At 34.0% G+C, this 9473-nt stretch overlaps 1 pseudogene; it reads left to right on the top strand.

The window, feature by feature from the left end:
- Nucleotides 1–6604: 6604 nt before the first annotated feature.
- On the top strand, nt 6605–6752 carry LOC145244159 (U2 spliceosomal RNA; annotated as a pseudogene).
- Nucleotides 6753–9473: the final 2721 nt, after the last annotated feature.

A 9473-nucleotide genomic window follows, 5' to 3' on the forward strand; every position in this document is an offset into this window, starting at 1 on the left:
AACTGAGATTCTGTATTATTTTATAAGTAGACGTTTTTTTTTACATGGGAGTCACCACTTATCAAGGCCCGAAGGCCACTCAGGGATAAGAGTTATTGCGTGTACAGTAATCAATGAGATAGTATTGTAGTAATCATTAGTATTGGGGTGTTTGATAGAGTGTCTTACTTAAGGGGGCGGTTTTTCAGGAGTTTGTTTATGTTGGACTTGAAGACGTCCAAGTTGTAGTCAGGTGGGAAAGAGGCAAGCGGCAGAGAGTTCCACTGGGGTGCAGTTCTAAGAAAGAAGCTTTGCTCATGGAATCTACGTTTGGATGTAGGCACAGATAAAGAGTGGGGAAAATTATTGACAGTAGTTTCAGCCAGACGGGTGTTTTTCGTGAAAGATTGGCGAGGGGGGACGAGGGATTGGAGCTCAGGCGAGCACCTGCCATGGAAATAACGATAAAACAAAGACAGGCTCGCAACGTCTCTTCTGCGGTAGAGAGATTGCAGGGAAGAGAAAAGGGCATCCCCCACTAAACCACGAAGTCTATTTTGTACTCTGTCAAGGCAGGATAGGCTGTTTTTAGCAGCTCCTTCCTAGATGTGGCAGCAGTACTCCATCCTTGGACGCACTTGGCTTTTATAAAGATAGAGAATTGCATTAGTAGTGAGATATCTTCTGGAGCGGTAGAAGGATCCCACCATTTTCCCAACGTCCCTGGCAATAGATTTGATGTACGTGTTCCATTTCAGATCAGGAGTAAAGGAAAAATCCAGAAGCTTGTCTAAACATGGAGCCTCCCCAAGACGAGAGCCACCCATTTCAATTGATGCCAGATGGGGATCAGAGCGTTGATGATGTAAAGATAGAAGCTTGGTTTTGGATGCATTAAAAGTGACCAGTCACCTCTTCCCCGATTGTACCACTTGCTCAAGATCAGAGGAGAGAGAATTAGAGAGAACTTTGTCATTTACAGCCTTTGATGCGTTGCCATAGATGGTCGTGTCATCAGCATAGATGTCAACGAATGATTTAAGTATGTGTTTTGGGAGATCGTTGATGTAGATCAGGAAGAGAGTTGGGCCCAAGATGGACCCCTGGGAAAATGAGCAAAAGTTATGGCACGTTGACTTGGAATGAGTTCTATATGCCAATCTTCTAGAGTAAATGTAGTATTGTGGTGACTAAACCCAATAAATACATAACTGTACGTCGAACGAATACCATAATACTTAGTTCGCTGCACATAATTGTAACAGATGTACATACAAAATTTAAGACAAATCGGCCTAATAGCTTCCGATAAAAAGTGAGACGGACAAACAAACTAATCGCCAAACTAAGAAGCATAAAATATGGACTAAACATTTTGTCCGTTAAAACATGCAATAGTTATAGCCGATAACTTAGCATTAGTGCTTTATGCGAAATTGATGATTGAATATGGTTGAATTTTACATTAAATAATACTCTCTATTAATCCTGATTCGTCCCTAACAATCCATTATCCATCGAACGGATACTATAATACTGAGTTTGCTGCAGTCTGTCATAACAAAGATCCACGAAAACATTCAACCAGATCGGCATTGTAGTTTCCGAGAAAACTTCCATTAAATAAAACTTCCAGTAAATAAAGTATTGTGGTGACGGGTCCCTTTTAATTTCTATTAATCCCTAACTGTATATCGAACGGATACCATGCTATTTAGTACCTGTATCTTATAAAAACAAAGGTTTATGCAAAATTTCAGCCAGATCGGCCTCGTAGTCTCTGAGAAAAAGCAAGGCAGACGGGCAGATAGACAGACATACAGACGAAAAGAAATATTATATAGATACATTTGGATTATAAGTTTGTTAAAAGCCAAATTTGCTAATTAGTTTTATATATTCTGCAAATGTTTAAAGTCGTAATCTTTTTAAAGGTTTTCTTTTGATATTGAAAGTATCGTTTATTCAAGAAAAGAGATAGTGTTTATTCAGAGGTACCTGCCATTTTTTATTTATGGGAGAGGAGAAAGTGTACTTTAGGTTTACTTTTAGTAGCTTTTCTTTTTTTCATTCAGTACTTACAGTCCATGAGGAATGTTTCTGACAAATAGGAAATAATTGCTGTTTTCTGTTTCGTAATCCATCGCTGTAAGACTTATTTTTACTTTTAAGTTTTTATTTTTGGTCCCTGATATAAAGTGCCCCCCGTGCCTTGTCTGGATTTATTAATTATCTCATTATTTGACCTGTAAAACTTGTAAAACACCAATTTAATAACATAGAAGAATTTCCCTCTGATTTTAACATCTATATCATTTATAAAAAACAATTAAAAGCCTTACACTAAAATAATTAAGTTGCATGATCTCATTATCTCTTATAGGGATGGTTTTGTTTTCAATTTATTCTGGTCTTCCTTGCGGTAGATCTTCGGAACAAGACTTCCCTGCATCGAACATCCTTGTAAAGGATTTTCGTACCTATCGAACTCAACTTTATTCCATAATCCACATTTCTGTACTCATGCAGAAAAGCGACCGTGTTGAAATCACAACGTTATTATTTAGAATCCTATTATTAATTTAGAGACGTGAGATCATTTATTTCCTATTCCGTACTTCAACCTAACCGTACACCATAAAAACATTGAATTTAACTTGAAATCCTATTTAAAAAGAAAATAGAACGCTTCGTATTCTGCGTAAGTATCCATATTCACAACCCTTTCTACTTTTGCCATTAAAATAAATAATTTTATCTGCATTACCTTCCAACCGTATAAACTACTCCGACTTTGTCGTCCTTAAACTGGTTCTGAGCATAATCTATAACTACATCCGATGCTGAGGCTGGAAATTAGTTTTAAATTGAAGCGTTAGTCAGCCATTCGTTTCAATTACTCACATATCTACTCTGATCCGAAGTGGTAGCATCAGCCAAACTTCGGACTCTAGACTAAATAGAATACGGCATAATCACGTTCCTGTATCGGTACTCGTTTGATCACCGAAAGTAAGCAACGTTGAGCCCCGTCAGTACCAGAGCATTTGAAAATACCAGTGGCTGTATGTAGGAGCATGTCGGCATCTGCTTGTGAGAACTGCAAAATTCCAACGTGATCATCTCTCCTGACAAGTATATCCAAACGATTGGGGACCGTTTGTAAATTTGATATTCCCATCAAACTTCCTCCTTCAGAGCAAGCCGGTTCAACCTACCTCGGATGTGTGCCGCTTTTGTACAAGACGGGTATGGTGTCTTTTACTGACTACTGATTTACAAAAATCAAATGTATGCAAATATATAATAGATCTGAAGATATTTTTAAGATATTAACTAATTAAAATAAACAAAAAGACAAAAAACACATTTATCAAAATTATTAAATTCAGCCAAAGAAATTGCCCAATTTTCTATTTCACTTTCAATTTTTTTCAATAATTTCCAATTTTCTTTCGTTTGTCTTTAATTTTGTAATATTTTCTATACCTTCATTCGTTACTTCATTCGTTACTTTATTCGTTACTTCATTTGTTACTTCATTCGTTACTTCATTCGTTACTTCATTCGTTACTTCATTTGTTACTTTATTCATTACTTCATTTTTTACTTGATTTGTTACTTGATTCATTACTTCATTTGTTACTTCATTCGTTACTTCATTCGTTACTTCATTTGTTACTTCATTCGTTACTTTATTTGTTACTTCATTCGTTACTTCATTCGTTACTTAATTTGTTACTTTATTTGTTACTTCATTTGTTACTTCATTCGTTACTTCATTTGTTACTTCATTCGTTAATTCATTCGTTACTTCATTCGTTACTTCATTCGTTACTTCATTTGTTACTTCATTCGTTACTTCATTTGTTACTTCATTCGTTATTTCATTTGTTACTTCATTCGTTATTTCATTTGTTACTTCATTCGTTACTTCATTTGTTACTTCATTCGTTACTTCATACGTTACTTCATTCGTTACTTCATTCGTTACTTCATTTGTTACTTTATTCATTACTTCATTTGTTACTTGATTCGTTACTTCATTCGTTACTTCATTTGTTACTTCATTCGTTACTTCATTCGTTACTTCATTCGTTACTTCATTCGTTACTTCATTCGTTACTTCATTTGTTACTTCATTCGTTACTTTATTTGTTACTTCATTCGTTACTTCATTCGTTACTTCATATGTTCCTTCATTCGTTACTTCATTTGTTACTTCATTCGTTATTTCATTTGTTACTTCATTCGTTACTTCATTTGTTACTTCATTCGTTATTTCATTTGTTACTTCATTCGTTACTTCATTTGTGACATCATTCGTTACTTCATTTGTTACTTCATTCGTTACTTCATTCGTTACTTCATTCGTTACTTCATTTGTTACTTTATTCATTACTTCATTTTTTACTTGATTTGTTACTTGATTCGTTACTTCATTTGTTACTTCATTCGTTACTTCATTCGTTACTTCATTTGTTACTTCATTCGTTACTTTATTTGTTACTTCATTCGTTACTTCATTCGTTACTTAATTTGTTACTTCATTCGTTACTTCATTTGTTACTTCATTCGTTACTTCATTTGTTACTTCATTCGTTAATTCATTCGTTACTTCATTCGTTACTTCATTCGTTACTTCATTTGTTACTTCATTCGTTACTTCATTTGTTACTTCATTCGTTATTTCCTTTGTTACTTCATTCGTTATTTCATTTGTTACTTCATTCGTTACTTCATTTGTTACTTCATTCGTTACTTCATACGTTACTTCATTCGTTACTTCATTCGTTACTTCATTTGTTACTTTATTCATTACTTCATTTGTTACTTGATTCGTTACTTCATTCGTTACTTCATTTGTTACTTCATTCGTTACTTCATTTGTTACTTCATTCGTTACTTCATTCGTTACTTCATTCGTTACTTCATTCGTTACTTCATTCGTTACTTCATTTGTTACTTCATTCGTTACTTCATTCGTTACTTCATTTGTTACTTTACTTGTTACTTCATTCGTTACTTCATTCGTTACTTCATATGTTCCTTCATTCGTTACTTCATTTGTTACTTCATTCGTTATTTCATTTGTTACTTCATTCGTTACTTCATTAATTACTTCATTCGTTATTTCATTTGTTACTTCATTCGTTACTTCATTTGTTACATCATTCGTTACTTCATTTGTTACTTCATTCGTTACTTCATTCGTTACTTCATTTGTTACTTCATTCGTTACTTCATTCGTTACTTCATTTGTTACTTCATTTGTTACTTCATTTTATTTCCATTCATTCATGTTTCATTCTTTGTAATTGGATTCTTTTAAAAATCCTCCTTGTTCAACCTTTTCTTTTTAAACTTCACCTTTCATTCAATTTTCTTCATCTTTTTATTCGTTTTATTTTACTTTTAAATATTTTCTCTTTTAATCTTCAAGTGGCATCTGGGTCTTGGCGAACGATGACTTGTAAGCAGATTAAAACTCCCTTCTTTCTACTGTGATTTTTTTTTTTAAATGTTCATTTTATCCAACTTTTATTTTTCTTTCAACATCATATTTTATCGATTTACTTTCTTAGCTGCTTGTATCCCCCCTCTTCATTCCATTGTTTTTATTAATATTTATTTCTATTCGTATTATTTGGAGTCTTGGGACTACTGTTCTCATCTTGTGTGCCATTTTCATAACGTTTAGGTAGATGTAACATTCGACTGGTCCTGGATATGACCTAAAACTATATCCGATAGTGAGGCCCCCACCTTGCGGGCTTTGGGGAGTGTGGAGCCACCCTTTAATTGCCATTGCTCCCAGGTCCACTCTGACCCGGAGTGGTAGTACCTGTTAGGGTCCTAACTATCGGTTAAATAGAATCTGGCGAAAAAAAATAATATACTCCATTAAAAATCGTTCCTCAAAATAACTAGATTCGGCATTAAATAACCCGAAAAAGGTTGATATGCCGCAAAACAAAAACAATTAACCAACATTTGACCTTTTTTAAGTGTACTTTGTCTAATTTGGAAATGCTTCTGTCTAACTTATAACTTTGGGCTGAATTTGGAACGGGAGGAAGCATGCTCCTTCAGCCATGACTGGATAGATGTCATAAGTAATTCGCAATTATACTTTTCGGTCGTCCACACTGAGAAATGAACCTTCAAACTTCAGAAAATATCACTTTTACGATTGATTAAGTTGTTTTCGAAATTCCATCGAAATTCCCGAGTTCGACAGAATCATTCCCGAGTCGACAAAATACACCTGAAGAAGGTCGGAGGTTACATCGCCCTAAACGTTGATAAGATGACACTTTATATCTGTATAGTAGTTCGAAGAATCCAAATAATACGAATAACCATTTCTCATCTCAAAAGTTCATAAACGTAATATTCATTTCTTCTTATTTTTTATTCGTTTATTTCAAATGTGAATTCTTTTAAAAGATGTCCACTCACATTCAGTCCTCCTTTATTTTTTCGACTTCATCTTGGATTGAATATTAATCATTCGTTTCGTTCATTCTATGTTCCTTTTTAACTATTCCTTTTTTATTTTTCTTTCCTTTCTATCTACTGTCAATTCTTTTGAAAAATATTCATTCTCATTACAACAAAGGAAAAAACAATCTTGGCCTTTTGGCCAAGATCAAAGTGTAGTATCTGTTCCGGCAGATGCTGCACTTAAGATAATTTGTACCAGTCAATGGAGGGGAAACCCTCTATACTGGGACAATTATTATTTTTGGTAACCAGAGTGCCCCCTTTTTGCCTACTTTTAGGGGAGCTGGTTTTTACCTCACATTAAAAACGGCCTTGTGCCTAATTTGCTCAGTGGGGGAGCAAATAAATACCATCTGTTCTTCAGATGCTGCACTTTCATTTCTTGTTCTCTTTCGGTGGAAGAGCAGTCCTTCACAACTGAGACAATTTTTTATTTTTGTACCTTTTCTCCACGTTTAAAAGGCGACCCTGGTGTCTAACTGTGTCCCGTTGGGAGGCATTGTAAATAGGTACAACAAAGGAAAAAAACGAAAGAATACACGGAGGAAATTCGATCAAAAGTGGTAAAAGAAGCCACTTTTGATCGAATTCTTTTTTTAACAAAAGCCTTTGTTGCAATATTTTTTATGTTAAATGGAGGTATGCTCCCTCAGAGTTGGGAGATTCTATTTATAAACGCTGCTGATAGAAACTGACGAATCAAATTAATTCACGTTCTGCTATCAGCTAATCAGCACATATGTTTTTGTGTTAAAGCGAGAAGGATCTTTTGCTCTTTGCCTGCAAAATTATAAAGTCCAAAACCTGTACAGAACAGCTGTCCACTGAGAATTCTTCATCTCCAGGACGTATAGAATAACTACCCATCGGAAACTCCCCTGAAATATACCTTGGTTTCCAATTCAAGTGCCTTTATATCTGGTTATTTGCAACAACGCATTTTTTCTAAATATTTAAAAAGTTCAATTTCCTTTTCCGGCCGCGCGTGACTTTTTGTCTCCTCTTTGACGCTAACAACACGTCTCGTACACGTCTCAAATCCCACTTCTCCGAACACTTGTGTCTCGTAAACGTCTTTTCCCGCTTTCTCGTGTCTCTGAACATGTAATTCTCCGCTCCTTTGTGTCTTGAATCCTCTACGTTTCGAATACGTGCTTCTCTATTCACGTCTAGAACACTACTCCTCCGAACGCCACGGCTTATTGGGCCATACGCCCTTTTGTCTTTGCTATGACGTCACTTTTCTTTTCCTTTTCTTTTTCCCTTTCCCTTTCCCTTCCCTCTTTTAACTCTGCATTGTTCAATGAATTTTTAGTCTTGTTCAACCTTCATTTCATTTTCTACTTGACCTTTGATAAATTTTTCTCCATTTATCTGTTAGTTTTATTCATCTATTGTATTGAGTTCATTTTTTTCTTTCTTTTTTCTTTCCTTTTTTCTTTCCTTTTTGCAACTGTAAGTTTACCTTCTCATTCAACATTGCTTTTCTATTTAAACTTAATTTTTGGTCAAATTTTTGTTGCATCTTTTTCTTCATCTTTTAATTCATTTCATGTTTTCTTCTACATATTTGTTTCTTTCCTTTGCGATTTGTGTTTTCTAAACGTTTCAATATTTTTCCCGCTTTCTGTTTGTTTAAAATTGCTTATTTGTTTGTCTATTTTCTGTTACTTTTGCTTAGCGAGGACATGTATGGGAAGGTACAAATCCGAAATGACCTTCACCGGAGAAGAATCAGATCGATTGCAAAAATCTGGATTTATTTTGATTTTGACTTATTTTATTCTTTAGATTCGATTTTCTCCATTGATTGATAATGGAAATCAAAATGATAAAAAGAAAAAAAAACGCAATTGCAAAATTGTGAATATGCATATATTCACTCACCAAGTTAGAAACCGTGGATTTACTTGCATATAATGCATATACGCTTAAACTTTTGAATATGAATATATATATATATATATATATATATATATATATATATATATATATATATATATATAAAGCTGAATGTCTCTGTGTGTGTCTGGTCACGAATTATCTCCTATATGGTTGACTGTTTAAAAAAAAATTACATATAATGATAGAAGATGTATCGCGACACAGGAATGGGTATGTTTGATCTGGTACACCGGTGGTTCACTAAAATTGTGGGGTCTGCGTTACCGTCTGGTCCACAAAGTATGGAAATAAAAAAAAATGTAAAATTAAAAAAAAACGTTTACAGGTGTTTTTGATATAAATGTACATAAGGATACTTTGATAAGTATGTTTTAACTTAAATAGGGATGGTATAATAAGATTGTGGGGTCTGCGTTCGCGCCTAGCCTCCATAGAATAAAAATAGGCACAAACTTTAATAAAGACTTTTCATATCTATCTGCGTAAGTATACTTTTATAGTTATGTTTCAGTTTGAAGAAATATGGTATAATAAAAGTATGATGTGTTCGTTCGCGCCTGACCTCCATAGAATGGAAATATGTCACAAAGTTTAACAAGGTTTTTTAATATAGATCCACAGAACATTGTGATGAGGATTTCAGTGTGAATAGGCATGTTATAATAAATTATGGGGTTTATCTATTTTATTTTTACTTTCATCATATTTTGCTTTGGTTTTGACACCCCCAAATTCAAACAAAATTTACAACCCTCCCTTTTCATAACCTATCATACTTTCATAAATCAAAGTCCATTTTCTGTAGGCTGTTTTTGAACCCAGTCAACGACGGGTACCTTTGCTAGTATATATATATATATATATATATATATATATATATATATATATATATATATATATATATATAAATTTATTTATTGCGGGCTATTATCACCATCTTTCTAAGTTGTTGTTTCACGACGTTTCGGCGAACTATTCCTCTGGCCTTCGTTAGGTGGGTAATAAAGATGAGGATGATAGTCCGCAATAAATAAATGAATAAAAAGTACCCATCTCAATAATGAATTCCAATTAAAATAATA

This window comes from Euprymna scolopes, chromosome 22 (genome assembly GCF_053919585.1).
Source record: "Euprymna scolopes isolate OS-2025 chromosome 22, ASM5391958v1, whole genome shotgun sequence".
NCBI classification, from domain to species: Eukaryota; Metazoa; Mollusca; class Cephalopoda; order Sepiida; family Sepiolidae; genus Euprymna; species Euprymna scolopes.